This window comes from Oncorhynchus gorbuscha, linkage group LG10 (genome assembly GCF_021184085.1).
Source record: "Oncorhynchus gorbuscha isolate QuinsamMale2020 ecotype Even-year linkage group LG10, OgorEven_v1.0, whole genome shotgun sequence".
NCBI lineage: Eukaryota > Metazoa > Chordata > Actinopteri > Salmoniformes > Salmonidae > Oncorhynchus > Oncorhynchus gorbuscha.
Window position 1 is genome coordinate 76,100,918 of NC_060182.1, and position 24,931 is coordinate 76,125,848.

Genomic DNA, 24,931 nt, shown 5'->3' on the forward strand with positions numbered 1-24,931 from the left:
GCTGTAGCAGTGTTTTGCCTGGTGTTTAATATGCAGCATATTAAGGAAGAAGGGCCATTACACAGGTGCACCTTGTACAGGGGACAATAAAAGGTCACTAAAATGTGCAGTTTTGTAACAAAGCATAATGCCACAGATGTCTCAAGTTGAGGGAGTGTGCAATTGCCATGCTGACTGCAGGAATGTCTACCAGAGCTGTTGCCAGATAATTTAATGTTAATTTCTCTACAATAAGCAGCCTCCAACATCGTTTTACAGAATTTGGCAGTACGTCCAACCGGCCTCACAACTTCAGATCACGTGTAACCACACCAGCCCATGACCTCCACACCCTGCTTCTTCACCTGCGGGATTGTCTCAGACCAGCCACCCGGACAGCTGACGAAACTGTGGGTTTGCACAAGCAAATCATTTCTGCACAAACTGTCAGAAATCATTAGCGTGTGTGGGCAAGCGGTTTGCTGATGTCCATGTTTTGAACAGAGTGCCCTATGGTGGCGGTTGGGTTATGGACAGGCATAAGCTACGGACAAGGAACACAGTTGCAAATGATTGAACGCAATTTGAAAGCACAGAGATACCGTGCAATTAATCTGCCGTCATTACAGCATGTTTCGGCATGATAATGCACGACCCCACGTTGCAAGGATCTGTACATAATTCTTCCATGGCCTGCACACTCGCCAGAAATGTCACCCATTGAGGACGTTTGGGATGCTTTCGATCGACGTGTACGACAGCGTGCTTCAGTTCCCGCCAATATCAAGCAAATTCACACAGCCATTGAAGGGGAGTGTGACAACATTCCACAGGCCACAATCAACAGCCTGATCAACTCTGTGAGGAAGAGATGCATCGTGCTTCATGTGGCAAATGCTGGTCATAACAGATACAGACTGGTTTTCTGATCCACGCACCTACCTTTTTTTGAAGGCACAGTCTCCGTGACTAACAGATGCATATCTGTATTGCCAGTCAAGTGAAATCCATAGATTAGGGCCTAATGATTTTGTTTCAATTGACTGATTTCCTTATATGAACTGTAACTCATTAATGCCTTTGAAGTTACATTTATATTTTTGTTCAGTGTATTTTCTTTGAGGGAAAACTAAAGTTGCACCCCCTGATCAATCTACTGAAGCAACAATGTTTGCTTATTTATAAATAAAATAAAATAAACATTTACATAAGTACTCAGTACATTACTTTGTTGAAGCACCATTTGGCAGCGATTACAGCCTAGCTTCTTGGGTATGACGCTACAAGCTAGGCACACCTGTATTTCGGGACTTTCTCCCATTCTTCTCTGAAGATCCTCTCAAGTGCTGTCAGGTTGGATGGGGTGCCTTTTCAGGTCTTTCTGGAGATGTTCGATCGGGTTCAAGTCCGGGCTCTGGCTGGGCCACTCAAGGACATTCAGAGACTTGTCCCAAAGTCCCTCCTGCATTTTATTGGCTGTGTGCTTAGCGTTATTGTCCTGTTGGAAGGTGAACCTTCGCCCCAGTCTTCACCCAAGAGGTCCTGAGCGCTACCTGGAGCAGGTTTTCATCAAGGATCTCTCTGTACTTTGCTCCATTCATCTTGCTTCAATCCTGACTAGATGATGATGCCACCACCAAGCGGGCTGTCATGTGCCTTTTACTTAGGAGTGGCTTTCATCTGGTGGAGTGATGCAGATATGGTTGTACTTCTGGAAGGTTCTCCAATCTCCACAGAGGAACTCTAGAGCTCTGTCAGTGACCATCTTGCTCAGGAAGAGTCTTGGTGGTTCCATACTTCTTCCATTTAATGATGGAGGCCACTGTGTTCTTGGGGACCTTCAATGCTGCAGACATTTTTTGGTACCCTTCCCCAAATCTGTGCCTCGACACAATCCTATCTCGGAGTGCTACGGACAATTCCTTCGACCTCATGGCTTGGTTTTTGCTCTGACATGCACTGTCAACTGTGGGACCTTATATAGACAGGTGTGTGTCTTTCCAAATCATGTCCAATGAATTGAATTTAATATACAGCATATTAAGGAAGAGGGGTTAGGCTTGTCTGGTGTTTATTTTGCAGAGTATTATGGAAGAGGGGTTAGGGTTACTTGGTGTTTAATATACAGCATATTAAGGAAGAGGGGTTAGGCTTGTCTGGTGTTTATTTTGCAGAGTATTAATGGAAGAGGGGTTAGGGTTACTTGGTGTTTAATATACAACATATTAAGGAAGAGGGGTTAGGCTTGTCTGGTGTTTATTTCGCAGAAAATTAAGGAATAGGGGCTCGTGAGTTTCGCAATTCAGCCTGGAAATTCAAGGTATTTTCACTAGGCATCAATTCAGAAAGGGGAGTGAGGGAGGGAAAGGGAGATTGAGAAGAAGAGAGAGAAACAGAACAAGTAATAGAGAAAAAGAGAATCGTAAAAGTAGGAAAGAAAATGAGTGTGAAAGAGCAGGGGAGAAACCATTTAAAAATGGTAAGAGATTGAGAGAGGGAAAGACCTCAAACTTAACCCAGGCGAGTGGTTTCCAAGAGGCCTCTCTAAATCTTGTTTTACAAAAACTCTGATGGTGAATATGCTTTTTTCAATAATCTTTACACAATGCTGCAGCTGAACTTAACAAAAAATATGTAGTTATTATTTTCCACCTAGTCCTCAAAAGTTGACTTTATCCACCCTGTGCGTGACAGCAACTTTTCAGCAACCTTTTCAGTACACATTTATTCACACAAAGAGGCTCTCTAAAAAGAGATACTTAAAAAGAACTCTCTGGGGGTAAAGAGACTGTTTTTGGTGTTCTGTATTTCCATTTAGTGTGTGTGTGTGTAAAGTGCCTAACTCAGGTGTCTGACAGCCCTGGTGCGGACCAGTGAGAGGATGATGTAGCCACCATCGTCACCTGGAGACAAATGCACACATTGTTTAACACACACACACGGATTTAGTTAAAACGTTCACGAGTGAGACTGAGCTGAGATTCTTGAGCTTCCTCGAAATTCAGAAGGCAGTGGATCTCTTTAGGGAGGGGGCTTTGGTGTTGTTCCTGCCGTTATCCTGGTGGGCCACATGGAGAAGCAGGGGGGTGTAATACGGCTTAGAGGGGCCCAGCCCAGGGTATTTACTTAGAGTACCCAGGCTACTTACCAGGTCCTCACTGACTCAGGGCCACCACACATCACAGGCCACACACACAGAGACTATATTTAGGGATTTTTTTTAGAGAGATGGAGGAGAGTGGAGAGAAATGGATTGGGCTTTCAGAAGCAGAGGAATCGCGTGTCAGGCAAGTTGATTTATTTCCTGGTAATCCTGCCCTTATAAGAAGCACATTTCAAAGACTTCATTTTCCTTGCAGTGAAGAAAAGAGCTGATTTTGGGATGCTTTATTGTTGACCTTATGCAATAGTGTTGCATACAGTATGCAATAGGTTGAGCTGTCTACTAAAGTGACGACTTCAGTTGAAATACCAGTATCCATCCTCATCCTATGCTTTGTAAATGTACATTTTTTATGTGGGGCTATGGCAGTCAATTTAAAAACATTCTAACAGTATTTCTGATTTTCTTAACTCATCATCACATACTTTAATGTTGGACTATGACAGTCAATTGCAAATTATTCTGACATTTGCCACGTTCAAAACAACTGGGAACTCGGAAATCTCCGACATCTGACTACAGACAACTGAGAACTCGAGCTTTGACTAGGAAAACATCGTTTTGAAAGGTCATACAACTCGGAATTCCAACTTGGCAACTCGGGTCTCTTTCTAGAGCTCCGACCTGAAGATCACTGACGTTATGATTTGACCTAGTATTTTTGAGTTTCCAGTAGTCTTGAACGCACAAATAATGCATCTTATCTCACCACCATTAATGAGATGGGTGTGCTCAATGCATGTCATGTCGGAGTTTCTCAATGTCAGGGGACGTGGTCGACAGTGCGCACCTCATCTCTGCTGTCACATCCAACCTGGATCAATATTTGGTTTTAATGCAGACAAAAGCACTGAATCGAGCTTCACACATATGAGCTGGCAAAGGGTACCATGAGTTTAATCGTGTTTCCAAGACTGGGAACTTGGAAAAACATGTGGTCAATTCATGACATCAGTGATCTTCAGGTCGGAAAGTTGGAGCTCTAGAAAGAGGACCGAGTTCCCGAGATGGAATTCCGAGTTCGATGACCTATCAAAAAAAAGATCCCAGTCAGAGCTTGTTTTTTTCCCCAGTTGCCAGTTGTCTTGAACGCACTAAAGTCGGAAGTCTGAGATTTGAATGAGTGCCCAGTTCCCAGTTGTTTTGAACGCAGCATTAAATCTCAGAGGGAGATGGCAGGGTGTTCCCTATGAGTCATGAAACAAAACTCATCTGTAGTGACCCGTGAATGCGTTGGCTGCAGCATTCGGTCACGTCAGCAAGATCAGCTGTTCAGTTTCACTTTCCGGCATGTCAACTCAGCCAGGATCACAGTCAAACGGATTGGGAAGTAGGTCCCAAAGTGCTCTTCCAAGCATTGGAGGTGAGCAGTCGTCACTCGTGTGGGACACTTACAATGCACAGCTGAGGGAAGGGGGTATGTTTCACTTTTAAAATACTTTCTCCATCTGAATCCTTCCTGTTTGGTCCTGTCCGGGGGTGTCCTCGGATGGGGCCACAGTGTCTCCTGACCCCTCCTGTCTCAGCCTCCAGTATTTATGCTGCAGTAGTTTATGTGTCGGGGGGCTAGGGTCAGTTTGTTTATCTGGAGTACTTCTCCTGTCCTATTCGGTGTCCTGTGTAAATCTAAGTGTGCGTTCTCTAATTCTCTCCTTCTCTCTTTCTTTCTCTCACTCGGAGGACCTGAGCCCTAGGACCATGCCCCAGGACTACCTGACATGAGGACTCCTTGCTGTCCCCAGTCCACCTGGCCATGCTCCTGCTCCAGTTTCAACTGTTCTGCCTTACTATTATTCAACCATGCTGGTCATTTATGAACATTTGAACATCTTGGCCACGTTCTGTTATAATCTCCACCCGGCACAGCCAGAAGAGGACTGGCCACCCCACATATGCTCTCTCTAATTCTCTCTTTCTTTCTCTCTCTCGGAGGACCTGAGCCCTAGGACCGTGCCCCAGGACTACCTGACATGATGGCTCCTTGCTGTCCCCAGTCCACCTGACTGTGCTGCTGCTCCAGTTTCAACTGTTCTGCCTTATTATTATTTGACCATGCTGGTCATTTATGAACATTTGAACATCTTGGTCATGTTCTGTTATAATCTCTACCCGGCACAGCCAGAAGAGGACTGGCCACCCCACATAGCCCGGTTCCTCTCTAGGTTTCTTCCTAGGTTTTGGCCTTTCTAGGGAGTTTTTCCTAGCCACCGTGCTTTTACACCTGCATTGTTTGCTGTTTGGGGTTTTAGGCTGGGTTTCTGTACAGCACTTTGAGATATCAGCTGATGTACGAAGGGCTATATAAATACATTTGATTTGATTTGATTTGATTTGAATCCACTGATTCGGTCACTCATCTGTAGATTGATTTTGTATTTCCCAAATATGTATGTTACACTGTCAAGGTGGCATTTTTTTATTACATCCATTATGAATGACAACAGTTCCTCTGTCAATGCAAAAAGTCTATCCAAAACACTCTCTCCATAACCACCAGACCTTGACAATGTTCTGGGTGAAACAGAACATTGTCAAGGTCTAATCACATATCTCCATATTGTTTTGCAAACAGGCATGCACGCAGTGTAACAATCAAAGTTACCTGCCACAGTATATATATATTTTGCTTTACATTTTTTAAATTTATTTAACCTTTATTTATCTAGGCAAGTCAGCAAGTCAACAAATTTTTATTTACAATGACGGCCTACCCCGGCCAAACCCGGACGACGATGGGCCAATTATGCGCCGCCTTATGGGACTCCCAATCACGGCCGGTTGTGATATAGCCTGGAATTGAACCAGGGTCTGTAGTGACGCCTCTAGCACTGAGATGCAGTGCCTTAGGGCTCCCAAGTGGTGCAGCGGTCTATCTCCAAGTTCTGTAGTGACGCCTCTAGCACTGAGATGCAGTGCCTGAGCGGTCTATCTCCAAGTTCTGTAGTGGTGCAGCAGGTCTATCTCCAAGTTCTGTAGTGACGCCTCTAGCACTGAGATGCAGTGCCTTAGGGCTCCCAGCGGTCTATCAGTGGCGCAGCACTGAGATCTATCTCCAAGTTCTGTAGTGACGCCTCTAGCACTGAGATGCAGTGCCTTAGGGCTCCCGAGTGGCGCAGCGGTCTATCTCCAAGTTCTGTAGTGACGCCTCTAGCACTGCGATGCAGTGCCTTAGGGCTCCCGAGTGGCGCAGCGGTCTATCTCCAAGGTCTGTAGTGACGCCTCTAGCACTGAGATGCAGTGCCTTAAGGCTCCCGAGTGGGGCAGCGGTCTATCTCCAAGGTCTGTAGTGACGCCTCTAGCACTGAGATGCAGTGCCTTAGGGCTCCAGCGGTCTAGTGGCGCAGCACTGAGATCTGCCTTATCTCCAAGTTCTGTAGTGACGCCTCTAGCACTGAGATGCAGTGCCTTAGGGCTCCCGAGTGGTGCGCAGCGGTCTATCTCCAAGTTCTGTAGTGACGCCTCTAGCACTGAGATGCAGTGCCTTAGGGCTCCCGAGTGGTGCAGCGGTCTATCTCCAAGGTCTGTAGTGACGCCTCTAGCACTGAGATGCAGTGCCTTAGGGCTCCCGAGTGGTGCAGCGGTCTATCTCCAAGGTCTGTAGTGACGCCTCTAGCACTGAGATGCAGTGCCTTAGGGCTCCCGAGTGGTGCAGCGGTCTATCTCCAAGGTCTGTAGTGACGCCTCTAGCACTGAGATGCAGTGCCTTAGGGCTCCCGAGTGGTGCAGCGGTCTATCTCCAAGGTCTGTGCTTAGCTCTTTTGCCGGCAGTTCCTCTCGGTGCATCATATCATGACTCCATATGGGGATACACATTCATCATTTAGATTTTTAAGGTTAACCACATTACAATGATTGAGATAAAAAAAAAGACATTGCTCAAATATATTTTGAAAGTCTCCCGCGACCCCATTTTCATATCAGGCGACACCACATGGGGTTGCGACCCCAAGTTTGGGAACAGCTGGTCTAGGAGATGGAGCATGCCAGATATGTATCCCAGTACTAAGAGACTGGCTTCTTCCATTCTCCTGAGTGGATGAATAGGCCTGAGGGAAGAGAAGCGCCATAGAGACAGCTTTAAATAAATCATCCTATCTAGCCTAGTCCCCTTGGTCTAATGCACTATTCATTGACTTGAGTCCCACAAGCCAAACCCCCTCCAAGTCACCTTATGGGCTAAGGGAAGGCAGGGGAAGGAGGTAGAGAGGGTTGGAAAAACCAGGAAGTGGACCAATATTTATTTAGGTCACCCTGCTGCTATATAGAACAGGTGCAGCATCAGAAGCAACAATATGTTGCTTTTACAACAACGTGAGATGTCCAGAGCTGTCTGTTCAGACACTATGGCCAGTCGCTCTCAGGACCTCTCGCCCCCGTAGTGGCCTACTACTACCCCACAACAGCCAACACCCATCCCTGATATACACAGGCAAACACACCTCAAATGCACCCACCCAATGGCATAGCCTAGTGGAAACTGAAGGGGCAAATATGCTGTGCAATTTCAGCCAAATTGTTTCACCTTATTTTCCAGAGCAAAACACAGCAGAAGCCTTTTAGAGAATGAGAGAGAGAGGGCTCTATAGAGGCCTGGGGCTTAGCATTTTGCATTGTGTTTAGTCATTTATGTGAAATCTTCCAGGGAGGGAGTTGCAGAGGTCAGGACTTCATGGCAGGCACACATCTATGGGCAGTGGGATCTGCTGTAGTGTGTACGCACACGCCCGATCGCCCACTCACACACATGCTCTTCTTTTTCCCCGTTATATCACTGTCATACTGGATCTCAGCGATGGTCACCTGATTGAAATATGCATTGCTGTATCTCTGCTCTCTCCCTCTTACTTATGAGTCTGTAGGTAGCTCCTGAAGACAGCATGCCTTTGTTAGATTCTGGGTTCAACTTGGAACATTGTTATACACAGCAGTATAGTATATAAGGAGTGAAAGAGACTTGTTTTTACATCAGAAGTTAGTGGTTATCTGTAGGAGCCAGATGGGTCTGGAATGTGTTAGGGGAGACGGGTGGAGATCTTTGTTGAGTTTTTTACTCTGAGAATTAGAACCTAACACCTTACTGTCTGATCTTTCACTGTGTTGAGTGGGTTCCCAGGGCTATGCTTGGGTCGTGAGAGGTCGGCGACCCAGTGGAGGGTGGCAGTGGTAGGGAATGCAAATATTTTGTGGGGGACACTATCTTCCAGACTATGAGTAAGCCATTGAGTCAATCTATAAAAGTGTCCCGGTGTGTCGCAGGGTTCCTTTTGATTTCATGTTGTATTGACTGTCCTACCACTGTTCTCAGGAAATGGGAAAGAAAGAGAGATTGATTTCCATCCCCTCTGTCGCTGTACCCCCCCCCTCCCTTCATAATTCTCTCTCTCGCTTCATTCCTCCGTGACACCACTGCGTTGCAGTGAATACCAACTTGGTGAAGACTGATTAACCTTATTGCTTTCGCTACGGATTCTATCAATGTCAATCTAATTTAGCCCTGACCTGCTTGTGTATGTGTGTGCACGCATGCGTGTCATCGCTCTAAATCCAGTTTGCATGAATGTGATTGTGTGCATTAATCAAATGACCCCTTAACTCAGTTAAAGTAGTAGGTTAAATGTAGCAAATTACTTCTGTGTTTATAAAAACATTGATTGGTCTACATTCTAAAGATAGACCACCAACAACACTTATAATTTGCACATTAACTACAAAAACACCTTCTTAAAAATGCATAGTAACAGTATCTCAGAAACGGCAGGCTCCTGGGGTTCACGCACAACAGTGTCTAGGGTTTACAGAGAATGGTCTACAAACAAAAACATCCAGTCGTTTGGATGAAAACAGCTTGTTGATAAGAGGTTGAAGGAAAATGGTAAGAATTGTGCAAGCTAACAGGCAGGCCACAAACAGGAAAATAACGGCGCAGTACAACAGTGTTGTGCAGAACGGCATCTAGGAATGCACAACTCTTTGGTCCTTGTCACGGATGGGCTATTGCAGAGACGACCTCACTGGGTTCTACTCCTATCAGTTAAAAACAAGAAGAAGTGGCTCCAGTGGGCACGCGATCACCAACACTGGACAATTGAGGAGAGGGAAAAAACATCACCTGGTCCTACAAATCCCAGTTCCTGTTGCGTCACGCTGATGGCAGAGTCAGGATTTGGCCTAAGCACTAAGCAGCATTAGTCCATGGCCCCATCCTGCCTGGTGTCAACTGTACAGGCTGGTGGCGGTGGTGTAATGGTGTGGGGAATGTTTCCCTGGCCCACGTTAGGTCCCTTGATACCAATTGAGCCACGTTTGAATGTCACACCATGCCCTGATACTAGATGGGTGTACCTAATAAACTGGCCACAGAGTGTATATCAATTATCTATCAGGGAGAAAGGAAAAGCAGAAAAGGGAATGCAGGACCCGGAGGTGTGGATGTAACTGACTTTCCCTGGTGTCCTGGGTTTATTTAGTCTAGTTGGTATGAAGTAGGGAAAGGGGACACCTCGTCAGTTGCACAACTGAAAGCATTCAACCGAAATGTGTCTTTCGCATTTATCCCAACCCCTCAATCAGAGGGGTGCGGAGGGCTGTTGTTGTTGGGGGTTAACTGCCTTGCTCAAGAGCAGAACGGCAGACTTTTCCACCTTGCCGGCTTGGGGATTAGAATCAGCGCCCTTTAGGTTACTGGCCAAACTGTCACGCCCTGACCTTAGAGAGCCGTTTTATTTCTCTATTTGGTTAGGCCAGGGTGTGATGTGGGTGGGCATTCTATTTTTTGTTTTCTAGGTTTCTTTATTTCTATATTTTGGCCGGGTATGCTTCTCAATCAGGGACAGCTGTCTATCGTTGTCTCTGATTGGGAATCATACTTTGGTAGCCCTTTTTCCCTCCTTTCATTGTGGGTAGTTAACTTTGTTTGTGGCATTTAGCCCTGTAAGCGTCACGGTTGTTTCTTCCGTTTGTTGTTTTGTTGACGACATTTTAAAATAAAATTAAATATATGCTCATAACACTGCACTTTGGTCTACTTCCAACGACACCTGTGACACCAATGCTCTTCACCGATAGGCTACCTGACACCCTATGTAGCTTAAGTACTGTGTGTCTAATTAGACAATGGACTGAACTGGAGGGCTGCTGGTGACATTTGGTGCGTTTTAGCCATTATGACATGTCAACACTCTCACTCTGGCCAAAACGCAGACCTGCCGGCTTGACCTTTCCAGCGGCTCAGCAGTTTCCCCATAGACAGTCATTATTTCATTTTTCAATCCTCTATTATTCTCTCTCGCCCCTACCTGCAGTTTGTCACTCCAGAGAGGTCAGCTCTCCATCTGAGAGGCACACCTAATGAGAGAGAGAGAAGGAGAGAATGAAAAAATAAGGTAAAGCTGGAAGGGATGAGCTCCCAGTAATAGTGCTAAAGACTGAGAGATAGCACCAGAGAGTCACAGAGCTAGCCTACACTGATAGAGATGCAGAGAGAAGAGAGAATTCGCTGGACACCGTGGGCCAGTGAAGGGGGCTCCCCTAGTGTCACGATAGGGACTGTACCAAATGTTTGATGTATTATAATAAATGATTATGCTTATGTTGTATTAATAGAAGGGGAGGGGTTATAAGACCCCACCCTCCTAACATTTATATGGTCCTAGACTACATATTAACAATATATATTCATTATAAAGGTTTAGTATTGTTCCACGGTTATTTTCTGGTCTCTTTGCCTCTTATAAAGGGACCCCACTAAGAAATATGTGACTGAAGACAGAACTCTGCAGGTGAGTGTAAGAGATAAGAGATTAGTCAGACATTCCACTATAAATCAACTTGGACATTTACTGCTAAGCTTTTAGATAGCTATATAAACAAGAGTTTTAGTGTAGAGTAGGGATGGTTTTGGTCTCATGAGTAAAAGATAATGGCGTAGGCAGTGACATCACCAGTGCTGGACTTCGGGTTTAATAAATAACTTGGGACTTTTTCTTTGATGCAGAACTTACTCGGAAACACGCGTTATGTTCCTGTTGTCAACTTCTGTTTACAATTGCATTAATAAGGTTTTCTGAATGATTTAATTAAATATAATAATGCTAATTTTTGTTGTGTGTGTAATTGTTTTCATGTCAAGTGATGTTCTTTAGCGCTTTACTTTATGTTTTTGAGCGCGTTTGTTTTGTTGTACTCCCGGTTTGGAACTATAATAAAGTGCGCTTTATTTATCACACTCTGCTCTCTGTAACGGTTTTCATTGGTGGAAGAAGGAGAGGACCAAGGTGCAGTGTGGTAAGTGTTCATGTTGTAAATTTAATCAAAACTGAACACGAAACAAAATAACAACGAGGAATAACGAGAACAATACAGTTCAGTCAGGTGATACACACAAAACAGAAAACAACTACCCACAACTCAAGGGTGAAACCAGGCTGCCTAAGTATGGCTCTCAATCAGAGACAACGATTGACAGCTGCCTCTGATTGGGAACCATACCAGGCCATACACAAAGAAATACAAACATAGAACAAAACATAGAATGCCCACCCCAACTCACGCCCTGACCAACCTAAAATAGAGACATAAAAAAAGGAACTAAGGTCAGGACGTGACACTCTCCTGCATCTGACTTCGCCTTTATACACACCTTGACACAACCCTTATCACGACCCCTAGTTGAACCCGACACTGGAAGGCACAGCCAACAAGTGCTCAGCATATGTGGAAACTCCTTCAAGACAGTTGGAAAAGCATTCCAGGTGAAGCTGGTTGAGTGCCAAGAGTGTGCAAAGATGTCATTGAGGCAAAGGGTGGCTACTTTGAAGAGTCTCAAATATAAAATATATTTAGATTTGTTTTAACACGTTTTTGGTTACTACATGATTCCATATATGTTATGTCATAGTTTTGATGCCTTCACTATTATTCTACACTACAGAAAATAGCAAAAATAAAGAAAAACCCTTGAATGAGTAGGTGTGTCCAAATTTTTGACTGGTACTGTATATCGTGAATCGCCCATCACTTTGAAAAAAATGGAAATATGATTTTTAGGCCATATTGCCGAACTTATGGGCTGGTGGCCATTTTACAGCTTAGAGGAAAGATTTACCTGCGTAGAAGCCACAGAGAGAGTGAGAAAGAGCAAGAGAGCCAGAGAGAGAGCGAGACAGAGCCAGAGAGAGCGAGACAGAGACAGAGAGAGCCAGAGAGCGAGAGAGAGCCAGAGAGAGCGATACAGAGCCAGAGAGCGAGAGACCGAGCCAGAGAGCGAGAGAGCCAGAGAGAGCGAGAAAGAGCGAGACAGAGCCAGAGAGCCAGAGAGAGGGAGAGAGCCAGAGGGAGCGAGACAGAGCTAGAGAGAGCGAGACAGAGCCAGAGAGAGCGAGAAAGAGCTAGAGAGAGCGAGACAGAGCCAGAGAGAGCGAGACAGAGCCAGAGAGAGCGAGACAGAGCCAGAGAGAGCGAGACAGAGCCAGAGAGAGCGAGACAGAGCCAGAGAGAGCGAGACAGAGCCAGAGAGAGCGAGAAAGAGCCAGAGAGAGCGAGAAAGAGCCAGAGAGAGCGAGACAGAAAAGGGCAACGGTGTAACATAAACACCTTTGTAAATACAATCCAAATGTATCTGTTTATTTATCTTCCCTTGCCATTCACACAATACCTAGTTGCACAATGTTACAATACTGTAAATAGATAATAATATAACATTTGAGATGTCTATATATTTTTTATGCTTATTTTTTACATTTCTGATTGCTTATTTCACTTTTGTATGTATTTCACTTGCTTTGGCAAGGTAAACATACGTTTCCCATGCCAATAAAGCGCCCTTGAATTTTAGAGAGAGAGGAGAGCTAGAGAGAGAGAGAGTGCGACAGGGCGAGAGCGTGCTGTGATGCTCACAGCGGATAGTTAAGGACTACAGGTTGCAGAGGGACTTGGTGATAAAAGCTAACAGAGTGTGAAGTGCATGTGGAGGGTGTTAAAGTCAAGTACAGCTGAAGAGTAAACATAACAGCAAATAGGTGTTATGTTATTGGGAGCTGAGAAGCCACCTGACCCTGACAGGTTGTGAAAATTTGGAGGTGTGAGTGTGTGTGTCTACCATCAAACTTTGTTGAAGAGGCAGAGAAGTAGGCTTGGACAATATACCGCACATCGGGGTATCTGGAAATAACCACGGGATGTTTTTTTCAATACCGTCAAAACTATTTGAATATTTGTGCCTACTTTTTAAGTAAGTACCTGCAGTCAACTTGTGAAATATGTTAGGAGATAGAGGACTGCGTTCTTCATTTCACTGGACAAATATTGTTTCATTATGAAGTTTACCGGTTGTCCCCAGTCACATGGTGTTTGTTTACAAGCACACAAGACCGGAACCTTGTAAGTCACTCAATGTTGTGCAGCACGAGCCAGGTGATCGAGTTAAATGTTTGTGAGCTAGATAGCTTAGAACTATTACATAACTGTCTAAATGTGCTAAATGCTCTGGAGTTGTGCATTTGGATAGCTAAGCTATCTAGCTAAGTGGTTACCTTCTTCCAAAATCAAGCTTCACTTGGTAACAGCAGAGAATCCCCTCCTGGATCAAGCCTTGCTGTCTAATATTTGTTTTGTGCGTGCAGCAAACTGTGAATACCATTTTTTTGTACTTGTACAGTGCAAAAAAAAGTATTCAGAAGCCATTTTGTTACATTACAGCCTTATTCTAACATTGATCAAATTTAAATAAAATCATCAATCTCCACACAATATCTGATAATGACAAAGCGAAAAATTGTTTTCAATTTTTTTTCCAAATGTATTAACAAATAAAAAACAGAAATATCTTATTTACATAAGTATTCAGACCCTTCACTATGAGACTCTAAATTGAGCTTGGGTGCATCCTGTTTCCATTGATCATCCTTGAGATGTTTCTACAACTTGATTGGAGTCCACCTGTGGTCAATTCATTTGATTGGACATGATTTGGAAAAGCACAACCTGTCTATATAAGGTCTCACAGTTGACAGTGCATGTCAGAGCAATAACCAAGGTCGAAGGAATTGTCCATAGAGCTCTAAGACAGGATTGTGCTGAGGCACAAAAAATATATACAGTGGGGGAGAACAAGTATTTGATACACTGCCGATTTTGCAGGTTTTCCTACTTACAAAGCATGTAGAGGTCTGTAACGTTTATCATAGGTAGACTTCAACTGTGAGAGACGGAATCTAAAACAACATTTCTGAAAATCACATTGTATGATTTTTAAGTAATGAATTTGCATTTTATTGCATGACATAAGTATTTGATTCATCAAAAAAGCAGAACTTAATATTTGGTAAAGAAACTTTTGTTTGCAATTACAGAGATCATACGTTTCCTGTAGTTCTTGACCAGGTTTGCACACACTGCAGCAGGGATTTTGGCCCACTCCTCCATACAGACCTTCTCCAGATCCTTCAGTTTCGGGGCTGTCGCTGGGCAATACGGACTTTCAGCTCCCTCCAAAGATTTTCTATTGGGTTCAGGTCTGGAGACTGGCTAGGCCACTCCATGTCCTTGAGATGCTTCTTACGGAGCAGCTCCTTAGTTGTCCTGGCTGTGTGTTTCGGGTTGTTGTCATGCTGGAAGACCCAGCCACGACCCATCTTCAATGCTCTTACTGAGGCAAGGAGGTCGTTGGCCAAGATCTTGCGATACATGGCCCCATCCATCCTCCCCTTAATACGGTGCAGATGTCCTGTCCCCTTTGCAGAAAAGCATCCCCAAAGAATGATGTTTCCACCACCATGCTTCACAGTTGGGATAGTGTTCTTGGGGTTGTACTCATCCTTCTTCATACTCCAAACACGGCGAGTGGAGTTTAGACCAAAAAGCTCTATTTTTGACTCATCAGACCATATGACCTTCTCACATTCCTCCTCTGGATCATCCAGATGGTCATTGGCAAACTTCAGACGGGTCTGGACATGCGTTGGCTTTAGCAGGGGGACCTTGCGTGCGCTGCAGGATTTTAATCCATGACGGCGTAGTGTGTTACTAATGGTTTTCTTTGAGACTGTGGTCCCAGCTGTCTTCAGGTCATTGACCAGGTCCTGCCATGTAGTTCTGGGCTGATCCCTCACCTTCCTCATGATCATTGATGCCCCACGAGGTGAGATCTTGCATGGAGCCCCAGACTGAGGGTGATTGACAGTCATCTTGAACTTCATCCATTTTCTAATAATTGCACCGACAATTGTTGCCTTCTCACCAAGCTGCTTGCCTATTGTCCTCTAGCCCATCCCAGCCTTGTGCAGGTCTACAATTTTATCCCTGATGTCCTTACACAGCTGTTTGGTCTTGGCCATTGTGGAGAGGTTGGAGTCTGTTTGATTGAGTGTGTGGACAGGTGTCTTTTATACAGGTAACGAGTTCAAACAGGTGCAGTTAATACAGGTAATGAGTGGAGAACAGGAGGGTTTCTTAAAGAAAAACTAACAGGTCTGTAAGAGCCGTAATTCTTACTGGTTGGTAGGTGATTAAATACTTATGTCATGCAATTAAATGCAAATTAATTACTTAAAAATCATACAATGTGATTTTCTGGATTTTTGGTAGTGTATACCATGCACTGTCAACCTATACACAGGTACACAGGTACACAGGTACACAGGTCATGTCCAATCAAGTTAGAAAACATCTCAAGTATGATCAATGGAAACAGGATGCACTTGAGCCCAATTTCGAGTCTCATGGCAAAGGGTCTGAATACTTATGTAAATAAGACATTTCAGATTAGTTTTTTTAAAACATTTAATGAGGTATGCGTCTATCATTTTTGGATAGCAAAGTGTAGGGTTTCTGCTTGTGTGCAGTTTATATAGTGGTGTATGTCCTTACCTTGTCGGGCTGTCCAACGAAGGGGTTCCCAGCACAGCGCTGATTGATGACATCTCTTATGAGGTGTTTCTGTCTATTGCAGGTGGTGAGGATGCTGATCCTGTCGGCAGGGTTAACCCAGCAGAAGAATGTACATGAACAGAGCCACACAGTACTCTGCCTCACCCATCTTCTACAGAGAGAGAGAGGAGGAAGGGTTGAGAGAGAGGGAGGTGGGGGGTGTTGAGGGGGGTGAGAGAAAGAGAGGGCAGGTAAGACAACAAAAAGGTTTGCACACAGGGGAAATCAAGCAAAAACTATTACTAAAACAGATACAAAAAATAATTTCCCAGTGTATTAGAATGCTTTCCCCTACTCGTTTGACAATAAGCGAGATGATTGCAAAAGTCTTCATGTTTTTAATACACATTTCCACACTAATTCCAAGCTATTTTAGTACCAAGAGGGCACTGTAAACCGGTCTGTGTGAGTGTGTTTGTTTTAATACATTAAATCTTTGCCCGTGCCCCTGTGCTGGTTAGTGTGCCACGCAGAGAGGGGTCTGATGGGGGTGAGGTTAGGCTGGCTGGGGTTTATGTCCCGCCAGGCTGGTAGGCGGCATGACGGGGTGTGAGGCTCAAGTTCATTGGCCTGCTGCTGAACCAGACTGGGACTGGGATATGCTTTACTTTCCCTCCCACTAAACTAAAACACAAGGATCGGGTGGCAGGCCTCATGCACACAGATGTTCACTTACAGATACACAAAGAAATGCACGTAAAGTTGCACGCATGATAAAAAAAAGACAGACACCATCTTACATACGACCCACAAATACACACGGACAGGCACGCACGCACACACACGTGCACGCCAATGCATACACACACACACAATGTGCAGTCAGCTGGCCTCTCAGTGCCTCGATTCTGTCTGCAGTGCAGTGAACAAAGGGGGTTTGGAGGATCATGACAAAAGTAGAACATCACGCTTCTCTTTCTCCTCCCAAATACAGACAGGTCACAGCTGTTCAACAGCAGCTGGCCAGCCTCTCTCTCCATCCCCCTCTCTCCGACTATCGCTCCCTTTCTCTCTCGCTCACCCTCTTTTCCTTCATCTCTTTCTGCCTTCATCTCTTTCTCCATCCAAGTGTTTGATCCCTCCCCCACACTCATTAATACGTAGACATCTCTATAAAAACTCAAAAGGCAGTTATATATGTCTTTTTTTGTATACATTTGCAGCCTCAAGCTGCAGTGGCCTTACTATCATTGATTCTCACCATCTATGTTCTAATTAGCGACCAGAAGCATTTCAGTTAATCTGCTGTTTTCAGATTAAGACCACTATTAAAGGGGACTGGATAGATTTGATAAAACACTTTCCCGTCTCACTATTACCAAATTGTTATCGGTTTCAGTGACTTTTAACCCGGGCTGAAAGGCTATAATATACCACAAGCACACAGAGACGCACACACACACACACACACACGGAGACTGAGATACGCACACATACACACACTGAAACGCACCCTGGAGGCAGTGCTTCCACAACAGAGAATGATCTGCCCTCCAAATGTCGCCAAAATGAAATGACAAATTTCCAACAGTATGCATTATTCATCCAGTTTCAATTAAGGCTGGGCACGTTGGAATAACAGGGTTGAATAACAGAGCAGTGTGGGGTGGAATAACTCACACAGCCTGGACCTTTGCTCGACAACCAGCCATGGAATCCCATCAAAACACTGCACCACGTCTGTTTCTGTTCCCCTGACCTGGCTCAAATGATATGGACCCTGTTAATATGACTACCGCCAGATATTCCTGACCATGTGATCTGACCAGGAAACACTCTGGGCCCCAAGTTGTAGCCCTGTGACACACAGACATGCTGTAAGACACACATAAGCACCAATGGACACACACATCCATCCACCAGAACAGACATCTGTGGGCACGCGCGCCAGGGTTTGCGTTAGGAAAATGTGATACCGGACAATGTGACCTGGAAGATTTTAATTTACCAGCCATTTGAGAAATGTACTGGACCCAGATGCATTGGGTGCATAACACATTATTGAGTTGCAGCTGTCAGTGAGAACATCTAAAATATGTGTGAAGATGTCTTGAGTAGGACTATAATTTTAAACATTGAGACAAGAAAGGGAAGGGTGTTTGGCGAAGATATAGATGAGTCTCTCCAGAATTGCTCAGCTGTCTCCCGCCAAACTTAGCACATTCATTGTTTCATTGTGTGAATCTCATTCCAAAATCATGGCAATATGGAGTAGGTTCCCCTTTGCTGCTTTAACAGCCTCCTCTCCTCTGGGAAGGCTTTCCAATAGATGTTGGAGCATGGAACATTGCTGCGTTAGTGAAGTCGGGCACTGATTTTGGGCGATTAGGCATGACACACAGTTGGTGTTCCAACTCATCCCAAAGGTTTTCAATAGGGTTGAGGTCAGGGCTCTGTGCAGGCCAGTCAAGTTCTTCCACACCGATCTCGACAAACCATTTCTGTATGGACCTCGCTTTGTGCACGGGGGCATTGCCATTCTGAAACAGGACAGGGCCTTCTCCAAACTGTTGCCACAAAGTTGGAAGCACAGAATCATCTAGAATTAAGGGTTCCATGCACTCACTTACATTGTATACTGTAGTGTTAAGATTTCCCTTCACTGGAATCAAGGGGCCTAGCCCGAATCATGATAAACAGCCCCAGACCATTATTCCTCCTCCACAAAACTTTAAAGTTGGCACTATGAATTGGGGCAGGTAGTGTACTCCAGGCATCCGCCAAACCCAGATTCATCCTTCGGACTGGCAGATGGTGAAGCGTGATTCATCACTCCAGAGAATGTGTTTCCACTGCCCCAGAGTCCAATGGCGGAGAGCTTTACACCACTCCAGCTGACGCTTGGCATTGCGCAAGGCTTGTGTAAGGCTGCTCGGCCATGGAAACCCATTTCATGAAGCTCCTGCCGAACAGTTCTTGTGCTGATGTTGCTTCCAGATTCAGTTTGGAACTCGTTAGTGACTGTTGCAACTGAGGACAGACCATTTTTACACGCTGTGTGCTTTAGCACCCGGTGGTCCTGTTCTGTGAGCTTGTGTGGCATACCACTTCCCGGCTGAGCCGTTGTTGCTCCTAGACGTTTTCACTTCACAATAACTGCACTTACAGTTGACCATGGCAGCTCTAGCAGGGCAACAATTTGATGAACTGACTTATTGGAAAGGTGGCATCCTATTACGGTGCTACAATGAAAGTCACTGAGATCTTCAGTAAGGCCATTCTACTGCCAAAGTTTGTCTATGGAGATTGCATGGCTGTGTGCTCGATATTAAACACCTGTCAGCAATGGGTGCGGCTGAAATAGCCAAATCCACTAGGTTTAAGGGGTGTCCACATAAATTATATATAAAAGTATGTCACCAATAGGCGTACTGCTGCATTGGTCTATAGGCAATGAGTTCCATGCACTAACTTCTTTAGCTGCCAATGGATCACGGTGTATCAATGTGTCCATATGGCAGAGGTTGGTGATCTCACATTAGTTGACCTTTAAATTTGAGATTTTTGTCATGTAAATTCACATTTTTATGATTAACCAGGTGACAATAATTTTGAGAAATTAAAAAGTTATTATTAAAATGAAACTGTTCCACGAAAATTATCATATGAAAATCATAACTGGATCGCAGAATGGTAGGATAAATTGTAAGCTTCCCCAAACTTGAAACCCAAACGCCGCCTTTGAAGTCTTTATAAAATAATTGCCTCCACGTTTCCATGGTGGGATTTTGCCTATAGACTACTTTAAAGTAAGGGGTCAAATATGCATCACAATATGAAATACAACACTCAGGTTTCGAACAATTAAGTATATTTTCAAAATGCATAGTGCCTTCAGCTTCCATTGTAAAGTGGTGGATGACGCGCTGATAGCCTGTTGCCTGCATCTGAATGGTGAATGGGAGGAGCGCCTTAAATTACCAGCTGAGAAATAAATATAGTAACTCTTCAAATCGTGCACCAAAATTTTTTGGACATGCGTTTGCCTTTAGAATTGGTTTCACAAGGAATGGGCTTATAAATGCACATTTTACTACAGCAGAAACCAACTGAGGAGCTGCAGGAGAAATCCCACTTAAAATAGGCTCTGTATGCTGTGCATAATTGTGCTGGATAAATAAGATACATAATGACTAAGGAAAATATACACAGGTCAATTGAATTACATTAAAATTTAAAATGAACCCATAGACAGATAAGCATGACTGTCAAATGTCATTTCCATCAATTAATAAAAACGTATTTTGCAATGGGATTTTTTGTCTTCACCGGTCGTTTTATTTAAAATGGGGGGGGGGATTGCAGACTAATGGAAACCCTGGTGTGTGTGTGATGTCTCCAGTATGCTTGTCTCTCTCATGCCTCTGCTTGATACAAATGTGATCTTATGTGCCCAAATGCAAGAGAACTCAGTAACCATGGCAACAGCTGCAACAGCTGCCTCAGCCCATTGCCTCAGGTTGAGTGTAACGGCCCAGGACTGGCACGTGGCTGACTAAAATGAGGGAGATGTGGAGTAAAGAGGGAATACAATTGGGGAAGGAGTGAAAGAGCGTGCGGCTGTGGCACACTACCCCTAAAAGGAAAATGAGAGACCTCAGTTGAGCTACTGTAGAATCAGGGCTGAGTGGAACATACTGAGAATGTAATGTACTGGTAAATACACACATGCTAACATAATCCATCTAATGTTAACCTTTTCAAATGACCAGTGATTTCAATCATCCCCTGGGTCCCATCAGTGATCTACTGAATATTATAAACCGGGTAGTTGGGGTCCTGGATGCTGATTGGCTCGAACAGCATTTCAGCCATGTGTACAGTATATCAGCCTGGGCTGGGTCTAATCCTGAATGCTGACTGGTTAAAAGTGCATTCCAGCCAGTGTCTGTTCCACAAGTTACCACCAGCTAAATCTATGACGTTAAAATGCCTATTTAGTCTGTTCCATCAGCCTGTCTCATCAATGGGCTCCCGAGCGGTCTAAGGCACTGCATCTCAGTGCTAGAGGCGTCACTACAGATCCTGGTTCGATTCCAAGCTGAATCACAACCGGAGCCCCGAGTGTATGGCAATGGAACATTTAGAACGAAAGACTGGATTGCTTACATAGATACAGAACAAAAAGACTGAATGACTGGTTGCGTCTCTGGCAACCGAATCAATAGAATGAATGACCAGCTGGCTTGGTTAGCAATACTAGATTTGTTTCGGGACTATTTCTTGTGGAAGGATGAAATAGTATAAATAAATTCATCAAAATAACGTTGATAAAATACGTCAATCATTATTTGAGTATGTTGGTAACCCGTTGTATAAAAGTGAGAATGCCCTCGAAGCTGGTGTTTAGAGGATATATTAGCAGTTTGCCGGCCCTCTACGAATATATCCTCCAAACATCGGCTTCTCGGGCTCTATCACTTAACTATACCATGGGTATGACACAGAAATACCCGTTTACTGTTACATTTATGTTGGTAACCAGTTTATAATAACAATATTATAATATTATCATTTGTGGTATACGGCCAATATAGCTAAGGGCTGTACATAAGCACAACGCAACACTGAGTGCCTGGATACAGCCCTTAGGCCTTGGTATATTGGCTATATACCACAAACCACTGAGGTGCCTTATTGCTATTATAAACGGGTTACCAACGTAATTAGAAAAGTAAAAATAAATGTTTAGTCATACCCGTGGTATACGGTCTGATATTCCATGGCTTTTAGCCACTCAGCAGTCAGGGCTCAAATCACCCAGTCTATAATGGTCAAAATACCACACCCCCTCGGGCTTTGTTGCTTAAATTAAGGGCGTCTACTTCACATCCCAACCATACAACGTGTATGATGTGACGCACGTCATTTTCCAACTATCCGAGATGTGGATAAATAAGAGAAAACATTTTCCTTTATGACTCATTTCAGAACAGTGCAAGTGCAGTGCAGGGGCACCAACAATGAGCTTTAGGGGTTGGAGTATTAACGCACATGTACTTTAGCAAATGAGCCATGCCAAATAGAAAGGGGGATAGATTGCTGCTGGCTAGGTCTCATGTTGCTAGTGATCAATGGGGTGCCTTGAGCTGGAGTGTGTGCTTGTGGCACGGGGGAAAGATGGCCGTTTGTGTACTGCTGTGACAGGTATTCACCAAACACTGGCACTATCGCCTCTCCAGTGTCCAATTCACCCCTCTGATCAAGTGTGTGTGTGTGTGTGTGTGTGTGTGTGTGTGTGTGTGTGTGTGTGTGTGTGTGTGTGTGTGTGTGTGTGTGTGTGTGTGTGTGTGTGTGTGTGTGTGTGTGTGTGTGTGTGTGTGTGTGTGTGTGTGTGTGTGTGTGTGTGTGTGTGTGTGTGTGTAGAGGAGGCGGCCACTTTACCCCTCTGGTCTCGGGACAAGTGTGTGTAAGGGGCTGAGATTTGAGAGAGTTGTGGTCAGTCCCCTTGAGGCGTCTGAAAATGGCAACAGCCAAACGGAGAGGAGAAACCGAGACACAAATGCTCCTCATTTAACATGTCCAGACCGAGACACATGCTCCTCATTTAACATGTCCAGACCGAGACACGTGCTCCTCATTTAACATGTCCAGACCGAGACACGTGCTCCTCATTTAACATGTCCAGACCGAGACACGTGCTCCTCATTTAACATGTCCAGACCGAGACACGTGCTCCTCATTTAACATGTCCAGACCGAGACACGTGCTCCTCATTTAACATGTCCAGACCGAGACACGTGCTCCTCATTTAACATGTCCAGACCGAGACAGATGCTTCTCATTTAACATGTCCAGACCGAGACACGTGATCCTCATTTAACATGACCAGACCGAGACACGTGCTCCTCATTTAACATGACCAGACCGAGACACATGCTCCTCATTTAACATGTCCAGACCGAGACACATGCTCCTCATTTAACATGTCCAGACCGAGACACATGCTCCTCATTTAACATGTCCAGACCGAGACACATGCTCCTCATTTAACATGTCCAGACCGAGACACGTGCTCCTCATTTAACATGTCCAGACCGAGACACGTGCTCCTCATTTAACATGTCCAGACCGAGACACGTGCTCCTCATTTAACATGTCCAGACCGAGACACGTGCTCCTCATTTAACATGTCCAGACCGAGACACGTGCTCCTCATTTAACATGTCCAGACCGAGAGATACATGCTCATCATTTGACATGTCCAGACCGAGACACGTGATCCTCATTTAACATGTCCAGACCGAGACACGTGCTCCTCATTTAACATGTCCAGACCGAGACACGTGCTCCTCATTTAACATGTCCAGACCGAGACACGTGCTCCTCATTTAACATGTCCAGACCGAGACACGTGATCCTCATTTAACATGTCCAGACCGAGACACTTGCTCCTCATTTAACATGTCCAGACCGAGACACGTGATCCTCATTTAACATGTCCAGACCGAGACACGTGCTCCTCATTTAACATGTCCAGACCGAGACACGTGATCCTCATTTAACATGTGCAGACCGAGACACGTGATCCTCATTTAACATGTCCAGACCGAGACACGTGCTCCTCATTTAACATGTCCAGACCGAGACACGTGATCCTCATTTAACATGTGCAGACCGAGACACGTGCTCCTCATTTAACATGACCAGACCGAGACACGTGCTCCTCATTTAACATGTCCAGACCGAGACACGTGATCCTCATTTAACATGTCCAGACCGAGATACATGCTCCTCATTTAACATGTCCAGACCGAGAGATACATGCTCCTCATTTAACATGTCCAGACCGAGAGATACATGCTCCTCATTTAACATGTCCAGACAGAGAGATACATGCTCCTCATTAACATGTCCAGACAGAGAGATACATGCTCCTCATTAACATGTCCAGACCGAGAGATACATGCTCCTCATTAACATGTCCAGACCGAGAGACATGGCCCTTATTTAACCAACAATGAGCAACTTCAGGACACTCCTGAGTGAGCCACTCTATAAGGAAAGACAATCTGGCTGCTAGTCCAGAGGACAAATCACGAGCCTGTCCTGAGTGGATCCAGTGTTAGTGGTGCGCTAGGTAATGAATATATCAACTGGACTGGCCCTGGATCCATTATGGTTGAAATTAATGAACCATTGAACAATATCCTCTGCTACTCTGCGGAGTGAGTGTGTATGTGGAATGATTGTGTGTGTGTTGCTGTGTACGCGTGCGTGTGTTGCTGTGTACGCGTGCGTGTGTTGCTGTGTACGCGTGCGTGTGTTGCTGTGTACGCGTGCGTGTGTTGCTGTGTACGCGTGCGTGTGTGTGCTGTGTACGCGTGCGTGTGTGGCTGTGTACGCGTGCGTGTGTGGCTGTGTACGCGTGCGTGTGTGGCTGTGTACGCGTGCGTGTGTGGCTGTGTACGCGTGCGTGTGTGGCTGTGTACGCGTGCGTGTGTGGCTGTGTACGCGTGCGTGTGTTGCTGTGTACGCGTGCGTGTGTTGCTGTGTACGCGTGCGTGTGTTGCTGTGTACGCGTGCGTGTGTTGCTGTGTACGCGTGCGTGTGTTGCTGTGTACGCGTGCGTGTGTTGCTGTGTACGCGTGCGTGTGTTGCTGTGTATGCGTGCGTGTGTTGCTGTGTACGCGTGCGTGTGCGGCTGTGTGCGTGTGTTGCTGTGTACGCGTGCGTGTGTTGCTGTGTACGTGTGCGTGTGTTGCTGTGTACGCGTGCGTGTGTTGCTGTGTACGCGTGCGTGTGTTGCTGTGTACGCGTGCGTGTGTTGCTGTGTACGCGTGCGTGTGTTGCTGTGTACGTGTGCGTGTGTTGCTGTGTACGTGTGCGTGTGTTGCTGTGTACGTGTGCGTGTGTTGCTGTGTA

General features: G+C 45.1%; 1 pseudogene; it reads right to left on the reverse strand.

The window, feature by feature from the left end:
- Window positions 1-2,817: 2,817 nt before the first annotated feature.
- Window positions 2,818-24,931, reverse strand: part of LOC124046941 — a 118,889-nt pseudogene continuing 96,775 nt past the window's right edge.